This window comes from Ascaphus truei, chromosome 1 (genome assembly GCF_040206685.1).
Source record: "Ascaphus truei isolate aAscTru1 chromosome 1, aAscTru1.hap1, whole genome shotgun sequence".
Taxonomy (NCBI): Eukaryota; Metazoa; Chordata; class Amphibia; order Anura; family Ascaphidae; genus Ascaphus; species Ascaphus truei.
Window position 1 is genome coordinate 555140520 of NC_134483.1, and position 11769 is coordinate 555152288.

At 44.8% G+C, this 11769-nt stretch overlaps 1 long non-coding RNA gene across 9 annotated transcripts in view; it reads right to left on the reverse strand.

Moving 5' to 3' along the window:
• The window catches only part of LOC142467960 (uncharacterized), a 49162-nt gene extending 42987 nt beyond the window's left edge, over positions 1 to 6175 (reverse strand). For 4 of the 9 annotated variants that reach the window (XR_012788536.1, XR_012788545.1, XR_012788543.1 and 1 more), the window contains exons 1-5: positions 6043 to 6175; positions 5555 to 5950; positions 4231 to 4350; positions 1978 to 2081; positions 625 to 735 (exon numbers count right to left, since the gene is read on the reverse strand). This is a non-coding gene — a long non-coding RNA (uncharacterized LOC142467960). The remainder of the gene's footprint in view (positions 1 to 624; positions 736 to 1977; positions 2082 to 4230; positions 4351 to 5554; positions 5951 to 6042) is intronic. The other 5 variants (XR_012788548.1, XR_012788540.1, XR_012788547.1 and 2 more) reach the window with 5 other exon arrangements.
• Between the last annotated feature and the right edge of the window lie 5594 nt (positions 6176 to 11769).

An 11769-nucleotide genomic window follows, 5' to 3' on the forward strand; every position in this document is an offset into this window, starting at 1 on the left:
GATAGGTTAACACTCTTAGCAGGGAGGCAGAGGCAGGGAGGCCCGATGTGTATATGAGCAGGTTCAAGATTATAAGAGATATCCCACACATCAGCAAACATAGAAGGAGACACAGAGATAGGTGTAGAGAGAGACAGAGATAGCTCTATGTAGAGAGAGAGGGACGTAGAGAGAATGAGACAGATAGGCGCAGAGAGAGGGGGTGCAGAGAGAGGAGGCGCCAAAAGAGGGGGCGCAGAGAGAGGGGGCACAGAGAATAGGATATTAAAGAGTGCTTTTCATTGAGCAGTGCAGAAATAGCTGCAATAGAGGTCTGTACAAATGGTGCAGTGTGTAGACACATGCAAAGGTAGGGGAAGGAAAGAGAACATGTGGATAAAAGCAGGAGTGTGGAAGTTAGAGAAATTAGAAAAGTTTAACAGAGGAGTGAGGAAACAGCAAGCAGAGAGAACAAGAGAGAGGTTACATTGGGATGACGTTCTGTGGTAGAGAGAAAATGCTAGGAGAGAGCTTTCAAATATTAGAGGACATGACTTGAGGGAGCAAATGTATAAATCAAAACCTGAGGGGGAGGTATAGCACGAAAGCTTGCACAGCAGATTATAGTCTTAAAGTTGCGTGTACCTGTCAGGGCATTCAAGAAGGTAAATTCTCACAAGTGCAGAGTTCATGATGAAATGCTGAATCCAGTTCCCCTCCAATTTAATTTTAATATAACTTATCCATTCTTCATTACTGCAAAAAGCAAACAAAACAAAACCACATTGCATTACTATTTTCAAAATGGATTGAATGGCATATTCAACAGTGACTGTGTGATGCCAATATTCCCCACTCACTCGTAGTGAAGCACTTATTGTACTAGTGTTGAAAGTAGGCCGGTAGAGTCAGGTACGCAGTACTGATAAAACAATAAGTGCGCGTCGTAAGTACCAGCTCCGCAACAGTGCGGGCATCACATTAGTGACGTGGATGAACATATATGGATAAGCCCATATTAAGGCATCACGTGACCAGAGCCGTCACTGACTGGGTATACGTAAAGACGCAGGGAGATGCAAGGAAAGGGAGGGAGAGAGACAGGGAGAAGATGGGAAACGGAGGGAGGCACGGATGGAGAGAGGGAGTTCTTCCGAGCTTCTGCTGGCCTCTCTCTTTCACTGGTGCATGCCGGGAGCTGGTCCCAACATCCACAAAGTGTGTGTGTATTATTGGTTGTATTTTATGGGGGTAGGAGGGTAGTGTGTATATTGTGTGTGTGGGAGTATTATATTGTGTGTAGAGGTGCAGAGGAGAGTACTAGATTGTGTATCTTGTGTAAGGGTGTTGTGTATATTGTGTTTGGAGCTATAATATTATTGGAGAGATTAGTATTGAGGAGGTATTATAGTGTGTATTGTGGGGAGTATTAGTGTGTGTATTGTTTGTGGGTGACAGATGCTGGGGTATGCAGCAATCCCTGCACTGAGGTCCGAGGCGGCTCTGCATCGCTCGCACGCACTGTGGATGACCAAGCATGTGCCCATGATAATCATGGCCTTAGAGGGATGAGTGTGTCAGAGCCTAGAAGGGGCATATAAATATATAATGGAGGAGGGAGGAGGGAGGAGGAGGGAGGAGGAGGAGATGATAGCATTGTAAAAGTTAACAAGATAGTTAGTTTAAGCAGAAAGTGAGGAGAGGTTAGAGATAAGGGTAGATGTCAGAGGAGAGAGTTCAATTAAGCTGAGGTATCTAGTAGGACAGGGGTGAGGGGAATGAGAAGTGGTGGATGATGAGAGCAGAAGAGGTCATGTACAAATAGACCTTGTTAGTCAGAGAGCAGACATTCCAGAGGGCACGTGAGAAGTGAAGAGTAAAGTGAGACATGGAATGTGGATTACATTAGATGGGTTAATACGCTTAGCAGGGAGGTGGAGAGAGAGAGGCAAGAGGCAGAGAGTGGTGTAGGGGTTGAGGAAGAGATGTTGCATGTACCTTATCAGAACATTAAAGAACATCAATTCACACTGGTGCAGAGTTGATGATGATTCCAGTTCACCTCCAATTCAATTTTAACAGAACTTTTTCATTCTTCATTACTGCAAAAAAAAAAAGTATAAAACATTGCATTACTATTTTCAAAATGGATTGAATTCCCCCAACAATAACTATGTGTTACCAATATATCCCTCTCAGTCCCACTGCAGCACATACTGTACCAGTGTGAAAGTAGGAAGGTACACAGTAACGGTAAAACAATACGTGCCGGTACTATGCACCATATGAATTATAAGGGGATGTAAATCTCCCAGTCTCTCTCCATATCCGCAACAGAGTGGGCTCCGGTCAGTGGCATGGATGCCCATGTATGGATATGCTCATATTTGGGCATCCCATGTCACTGACCGGAGCCGGCTCTGAGTATAGGGATATATGCGGAGACGCAGAGGTGCAAGGAAATGGGAGGAGGCACGGTGAGAAACAGGGAGAGACCACAGGAAGATAGAGGGCAACAACTTCCACAAGGTACATGTATGTGTATAATTGTTTGTATTTTGTGCAGAGGGGGTAATTTCAGATAAAATACAATTCTCCACCCTCTACGAAATAATTCCACTTTGTTCAGTAAGCCAGAAAGTCTTGGTCCCATGGGGACTGAATTTTAATGCAAATAAGGTCCTTAATACACAAGTAAAGAATATAGTTACTTATTCTCTACTGTAAGAAGTGCCACATTGCCCACTATTTGGGTCCTGTGCCCAGATTGTGACCATGCATGGCAGAGGTGAGATTCCACCAACACCAATTTGCTACACTCTCCAAGAGAGATAATTGTGGTCAGAGGTGGAACTAGGGGAGGGGGTGAGCAGGGTCACTGCCCAGGGAGTAACCTGACAGGGGGCACGGAAATCTCATTTAGTGCATATGGTGCGGCACTGCATTGATTGACCGGTCAATCTGCACTGCTGCCTGTCACAGTGACATCATGATCGGGCACTGTGATCAGCTATAGCACTGACCCAGGTGAGATAGTTCAGCACTTTACAAGGAGGGAACAGATGTTGTGGGTGACAGATGCTGGGGGTAGGCCAAGACTGTTGGCCAGAGTAACGTGGAGACTTACTGCACTCTGCATGCCCATCCTCTCCCTGACATCAGGGGAAGGAAGTGGCCCTGGGGTGTGTGTAGGTATGCCAGATGTCAGTGTATGCATAAGTAAGTATGTCTGTGTAGTGGGAGGTGTAGGGGCGTTAAGCTGGAGGACTTAAAACAGGCACACATCTCACTTCGCTGCGGACAATTTCCCTTTGCATAAGATTCTTGTGATTATGTCAATGATGATCAATAACTGCATCATAACACAGCCGCTCTATACAGAAGATGTACTTGCTATCAATGGTCATGGAGGTAATACGTCACACAATGTACAGATATAGCAAGGATTATTTCTTCCTCTGGTGCATTATGGCATTATGATGGGAAATGTTGTGAGATTCTGCATTATCAGCATCACTGAATCTTTTGGAAATTAAGTGATATTCTATGTTTTAATGCAATATTATGGGTGATCAGCCGGTAAAATAATAATAGCTTGCTGTATCTGTAGCCATGCTCTACCCATGATGTGCTGAATCAATGACTGCAGAGAGATTCAGAGTGGTAAACATGACTGGAACGCATTTCTAAATAATGGGCAGCAAAGCAGTGCAGAATAGGAGGTGAAAGTATTTAAAATGGAAGACCCTTAGCAGCTGTGTGGGGAGTAGACAGTACAGACTGACCAAGTAAATGGTAAAAGGAGTAACTTCAACATTACTTGGCTTTGTACTCCACATTGAAGCTTTCCTCCTCTTTACATCACTAATACTGATGCCATGTGTAACCTGTACTGAGAGTTATATAATCTACTGGCCTAGATGAAACCATGTGATGCAAACAGGATCCATCCCACTCCAGATTCATAGAATTGAACCACCTCAACCTTTCATAACAATCACATAGAACTGCAGCTGTGCGCTACTGCACATGTTCTTGTTATGAATGGTAGTAGATGTGGTCCTTGGGTCTTTACTTCATACTGTAGCCACACTCTACTCATGATGTATTGAATCAATGAAAACTTGCATGGTTCAGATCACAGGAAGGGGTAGAGTAGAGATGAAAATGTTCAATGTGAAACCCGTAGCAGCTGGATTGTGTGGAGTCAATAAAACGACAAATACTAAATGGTAAATGAGAAATATACACATTGCTTATCTGTCTCTGTGTAGTAATTTTGATTCTGTTCAACTGTCCTTCAAATTTTCTCTTTTGCAAGAAAAGGAACACATGGCTTCAATATTCACTTCTGTTCTGCAGTCATCCCTCCTGAAATAAAAGTTAAGCATTGCATTGTTATTATGATAATACATACAATAAACCTTGCTCCAAACCATTTGATGCAAAGCAAATCCACCTCCCACCCACAGCTGTGCTCCGTCTAGAGCATGCATGTCAAACTCCAGTCCTCGAGGGTCCCAAACAGGCCAGGTTTTCAGTAGGGATATCCTGAAAACCTGGCCTGTTTGCTGCCCTCGAGGACTGGAGTTTGACATCCTTGTTCTTGAGCTTCTACCACGCAAGTCATCCATGTGAGTGACACTGTACTGCAGTCCTGGTCTGCACACAATCTACTGAATCAATGACATCACACTGTAAAGGCAATCTACAAGATGTATTAGTTGTCCACACTTCCGAAATGTTACTTTTATGTCCAAATCACTTATTCCCATGACCTGATATTTGTATTTGTTATTTATAGGATTTTCACATGTATTACTACTGTGAAACGCTATATACATTAATAGTGCTATATAAATAAATACATACACATTTATATATAATAATAATAACAGCATGTTCTTTTAAAGCGCTGCTAGTTTTACGTAGCGCTATACAGAGACATTTTGCAGACACAAGTCCCTGCCCCATAGAGCTTACAATCTATGACATTGGTGCCTGAGGCACAGAGGATATGAAGTGACTTGCCCAAGGTCACACACACACAAATATATATACATAAATATATACATATATACACACACACACACACACACACACACACACACACACACACACACACACATATATATGAAAACTAACACAGAAAAAAAGAATCCCCTGAATAGCACTCTAACATACACAAATTGTATCAATAAAGGTTTATTAATCACATACACATAAATGGTTAAAATGAGGAGCAGTGGTGACCTACAAAGCTGTTATAAACTGAACCTTAAGGTGTGGGGAAAAATGCTACACTGCAGTAATAAGTACAAAGTATGTAAATAAAGTGTAGAGGCAAGAAATATATGGAAATGAGAACACTCAGACCGGCCGGTCAAGTACTACCTAAGTTGAAGCCCCCTGTGTGAAGTGCTTGTATGAAACTAGTGTATAACTAACAAGCAAGGAAATGAATAAGTTAATTATATAAGTTAGTAATATGATCCAAGCCTATAGATATGAAACACACAGATGAGCAAAAAATTGGCAGATATAACTAACAAGCCAAAATAGGTAGCAAAAGTACTTAGACCAGTCCTGAGTGTACAGCAAAGTGTCCAGCAGAGTGATAGCATATATCCACAGCTTAACTGCTCGTAGGTTCAGGGAGAGTGAGTCTCAGCACATGCTCCCAGGGTTGCTTGGAGCACAGACTGCAATATTCAGCGGAGAGAAGGAGAAACAGCTGAGATCACCACCACATCCTAGATGAGACAGACAAGTCCTGACATGCTTGTTTCACCACTTGCTTGTCCGGGGGCTTAACATATAGACAGTTGATAGATGTATTTGAAGTTGCATATTCTGTGCCGTGGATTAATCAGTATACTGAAAGCAACTGAAGATGGTACAGTAGCTGTGATAGGTTGGCCTCATAGCTCCTCCTTCAATGGAGGAATCGGCTCACGGAGCACTTAAATCTCTAAATGCCCAAAGAAAAAAATAAGCATGCAGTACTTAAAGTGAAAGTAAAATGAGAAATGAAATAAACACACACATTGAAAAATCACTCACCCGACTGAGAGCGCCTTCTACAGAGCGCTGTACCACTGCTCAGCTAGCAGCTAAAACTGTCTCATTTTCCCACCATTGAAGTTTACACATGTCCACGCCCCACTCTAACAAGACGCTGTGTACGGAAGCTCGCAGGAGACAAACTAGTGAGAGAAGGTGTAGCTGCTAGCCACACTCCACGAGGTGCATTGTGGGAAATGTAGTTCTTTGCCTGCTAGCTTCTCTGACTGGTTACTGATTACGTGATGTCACTAGGGGCGGGATTAGTGTGTTGCAATGTAACGGCCCGGCTGTATGATTGTCACAGAAGGGGGGAGCCTGAGAATGTCACGGATTTAATTACACATGTAATGATGTAATAACACAGCCATGAACTAAGTCAGTATACATATGGTCATGTGATATTTATAATGCATTTATTAACATTATTGTGTGGATTTGGGCTGAATTAAACTTGTATGGGATTGTCACTTTAATATCACAGTACCACTACTGTTTTAACACTTATAATGACCTCCTGATTACAGATTATTAGGGACAGACTTAAAAAGGCCTGTGTAAATATTTATTATAGAGTGGCCTCTTTACTTTATAATATCAGGGAGTATCAGACAGGCCTGTGTTTATTTTTAATATACATTAGGGTGACCTGACTCCAGATTATTGGCCTTTCCCTCTGACAAATGCATATTTTCCTATACTGTGTTAATTTTGTTAGAACAAAATAAATATTCATGCGCTAAATGACAGTACCAGTGTGAGTCCCAATAAGAAGTAGTGAGGTAAAAAACCATGGTACCAGCAACATATGTAACTGATGGGGAGGGTGCTAAAATATATGGAGTGTGGCGTCCTGATTGCTAAATGAGGTGTATTATATCATAAGTGCATATAACAATATCCCTCATAGCAATCTATTAAGAACCAACAAGAACTAGGTAGCACAATAATCAGTGCTGCAGTTATAGCCTAATAATAAGTATATATATATACTGCTGCTGCCAAGTTTATTCGAGCATTTGCCCGTTCTTGGCCGCAGCAGTAGCCTGGCGCGCGCCCGAGAGTGACGGGCGCGCGCCGAAGCAGCGGAAGAGCGCCCTCCGATCGGGGCGCTCTCCCTACCGCTGCCGGGTCCGCCGGGTCCCCCGGAACCCCCTGCCGCTGTCCCGCGATCGCGGGACACCAGGGCTCCCTCGGGGAGCCCCTGGACGCGCGTGCAGGGGGCGCACGCTCCCGAAGACGCGTGACCGCGCGTCTATGACACGCGGCACGCCGAGGGGCGGCCACTAGCAAGCCGGGAAATCTCCCGGCTTGCGGTACCGGCCACACTCGAATAAAGTGTGTCGGTACTATATATATATAATATATATATGTAACCCATATTCCCCCACCCAATCGCAGATAGGGTGCATGTGAGGGGAGCTATATGTATTACCAGTGTGGTGCTTTACCTGTGAGGCTCACAGGAGGCCTGAGCCTCCGCCAATGAGAGCCTGGGGTGTATCCTCCTGAACAATACTATATGGTGCAGCGCCTCCACCTGTGATGGCTCCAAGCAGAGCGGGAGTTGTTCCTCACAGGACAATAATATAATATCACGCACACAGCATATAAAAGAACAGTGACTTTTCTAACAGTAACATAACTATGCATGTCATACATTAAGTGTCTCTCTTCTAGGAGACACAGTAACTCACGTGTCTCGCAGGATGCAACCCCTCACCGTGTACCCACACCATGTCCAACTCCCCACACCACAACCCCACCCCCAAAATAAGGTATGTGTGTGTGTGACTGCACAGCCACTATGTACTGATTTATAGTTGGTGCACTTATGGATGTTACCTGCCGAGCGCTCCAGCGCTAGGACCTGCAAACAGACTTCGCAAAGGATCCGACGGTGAAGATACGTCAGGGTTACCTTCCAGGGCGATCCCACCCGGTTGGTTGCTGCTGTGCTTGAAGAGGTCTGATCCTAAACCTCTGTAATGGTGCTGCGACAGTCTCTGCTTCCTTCACTTCTCTCTCTCTCTAAAGTGACAGGTTCCTGTACTAGGGCCTGTCCCTGTGACCACCCACCCTCACTAGTGGGAAGTCAGGGCCTCAACTCTAGCCTGGGGATTTCTGGCCTAGGGCAGAATCTCGCAGCTCTCTGCCCACCTTCTTTCCCCCTTTGTCCCCTAAGTCTCACTCACTCACGTGCTTCATAGTCTGCTTCCTGACTGCACAAAACAATGTATCAAATTCCCTGCTGCAGAGAATCTGCAAGTCTCAGTGGCTGGTTGGTTGCAGGTGACAGGGAACATAGGGCATTCACCAGAGGCTGCTGGGGGATGTAGTCCACTCAGAACCTCTTTCCTATGGGGACTGTGTGCGCGGTCTCTACTGCACCTGTGCAAAGCTGTAGTGGCCACCGCTACACATAACTGCACCTGCGCAACCTACCAGATCTCCTGTACACTTGTAATGGCCACCACTACCCTTGCCAACCTCTGCGTATTGCGCGAACCTCGCACCAAACACAACATGGCCGCTGTGGCTATCTGCGCATGCTCGAGCATCAGGGCCCCCGACGGCGCCGGCACAGATAGCAGCGCCAACTGGGAAAAGTCGCCATCCCCTTCCCCCACTGCCACAGGGGTAAGGCAAGGGGCAAAGGAACATCAGGGAAGCCGGGAGTGGCCCCCTTACATATATATATATATATATTGTGGTTGACAAATCACCCAAAAATCTACTCGCTGAACAAAAAAATCTACTCATCACCTAGCCCCGCCCCAGGCCCGCTTTAAAAAAAATTGAATAAATTCCTAGTAAGAACAACATTCGTTTTTGACATGTTTATTTATTGTATTACATTATACTACAATTAGTCCTTGTTAAGAGTGTGTGTGTGACACAGAGAGAGTGTGCGTGTGTGTGTGACACAGAGAGTGTGTGAGACACAGAGAGTGTGTGAGACACAGAGAGTGTGTGAGACACAGAGAGTGTGTGAGATAGGGTGAGGCAGAGGGTGACAGGGTGAGGCAGAGGGTGACAGGGTGAGACAGAGAATGACAGGGTGATACCGAGAGATACAGAGGTTGACAGGGAGAAAATGGGTGACATGGTGTGACACAGGGTGACAGGGTGAGACAGAGGGTGACAGGGTGAGACAGAGGGTGACAGGGGGAAACAGAGGGTGACAGAAAGTGAGACAGAGGGTGACAGAAAGTGAGACAGAGGGCGACAGAAAGTGAGACAGAGGGAAACAGGGTGGGTGACACACACACACACACACACACACACACACACACACACACACACACACACACACACACACACACACACACACACACACACACACACACACACACACACACACACTCTCCCTCTTACACACACACTCTCTCTCTCCCTCTCACACACACACACACACAGACAGACAGACATCAAACCCCTCCCCTCTGCGAGAGCGAGGGTCCGCCCATACAAATTCCTCTATGCCTCTTATCAGCGGTGCAGACAGGAGATGAAATACAGCAGTGACCGCACGACCCTTCTTTTGGCGATGTTACATATATATACTGATAATAGTAAAAAGCAGAACAAATAATATAAAAAGGCAATTGCTTGCTTGGGAAGTAGCTTCTGCTGGGCCCAATTTGAGGAATCCCTTGTCAGTAGGGCCGCCAGCAGAAATCTTGGGGCCCAGGACAAATGCAAGGATCAGGCCCCCCTCCCTACCCCATAGCACACCTACCATGACATTTTTTTTAGGGCACAACTTTTACTCAAATGGTAGTGTTGCAAGGCCTATTTCACACCTCGCAAACCCCCCCATTTTACACTTTTTTATATTTTTATATATATATAAAAAGAGAGAGAGAGAGAGAGAGAGAGACAATCAAGTGGTTTCTTCTTCTCTTAGCCAAAGACGTACTACTCTATGTTCCTTTTCTCATTCTCCTATTTTTGTACCTTGGTATAATTGTATATACATACTTCACAGCATATGTTCCACCAAAGTAACTACGTCAGCGATGACAGCGACCAACAGTGGCACTACTGTGTTTAGGGTTCTACAGTGCACAGCCACCCTACACTACCCATCTGGTATTTCCACAGCCCAGATAGTTGAACAAACTGGCTGCGGTCCATATTACCTCTGACTCCAGCAATGCTTGGACAGTTTCCCCTATCTCTTTCTGCTCAATTTATTGGATACATAGCTTTGGATATATTTCAGCATTCTATGACACTCAGGATAGCGCTCATGATGTCATCAACAACCAGGGGACTCCCAATAGTTGCTATTATGTGATCAATTTTTACTGCACGCAGTCCTGAGTATACTATCAGCTTTGCCACAGTTGAGAGTCTGGCACATTTCTCTGCTGTACAAATGTGTCAGAGAACACATCCAGGCATTCAGTATACATCCCAGTTAGGCAGCGCTTATAGTAAGTGCGACGCGACGGGAGTAACGCTGGCGACTCAAAATTTGGAGCTGGGGAAATCAGATTTTTCAGAGGCTGTCGCCACATGTGACAGCCTCTGAACCAATCAATGCCCATGTCGCCAGCGACATCCCCGAAAGTTAAATTATAACTTTCGCAGGTGACGTCACCCGTCACTTCGCCAGTCGCGTTGCTGGCACTATAAGCATGACCTAGGGGAGGGCCCAGGAGACTCCCATACAACTCTGGAGAGTTTCTCTTAATTAAGGTAACTTTCCACTATGTGTCCTGTTCACAGCAATGCAGTACTAACTACATTTAAGCATGTCTGTAAGATACAAAAGTTAACCCATCATGCACCTTGGCCTAGGGAGGATTTGTTCCTATAAAGTACACCCAGTTTGGCAATGATTTTGGATGTCAGATTATCAATATGCAACTCAAATTTTAAATGGGAGTGAAACCAAATGCCAAGATATTTAAAATTAGTGACACTTTAGTTGGCTTCAATTAATTACTGCATTTATAAAATTCTGCAGAGCATCTAGTAACCTTGTAATATTAAAAGATGGCAGCCTTGGTATGTTATGCCTCTTTTTTCCTGTACACCGCAAAGGATTTTGTGGCCTATTCTAGTAACTCTGAAGTGAGGCAAACCACTTCTAAATAGCTCTCTTTATGTGAATTGGCCTACTTTGCTATGCTGTAAGCCAGGCCTGCACAGTTCCAGTCCTCGAGAGCCGCAAACAGGCCAGGTTTTCAGGATACCCTAACCCTAACTTCTTTCACTGCAGCCATTGTAATCAGACACTGCTAATGGAGGGTATGATACATTCTCTACCACTGAAAGAATATACATCTCAGTGGTAGACGGCTGATAAGAAGCTGTTTCAGTCTGGTTCTGCCAATTCGATCGGTTTAAAAAATCCTCCATTTTCAGGTCTATGTATGTTGATCTGATTTCTTAGGCTTTCAAGACGTTATAGCAGTCCTGTTTTTAGTGCTCATTCTCTCCCCCTTTATCTCTCAACTTTTCTCTCTCCCTTTATCACTCACTCCCCCTTTATCTCCTTCTATATGACCCTTGCCTCACTTCCCCTGACTCAAACTAATCAATCTTTAATCACCTCTCTCTACCTCTTCTCCCTCTCCCACTCCCTTCTCGCTCCCTTCTCTCTCACTCTCCCTTCTCTCCATTTTTTCACTCGGACTCCCACTGGTATTAGTATCTCAGATTTATTTTGATTTTTGGTGTGCAACATTTTTCCACATTACATAGCACTTGTGA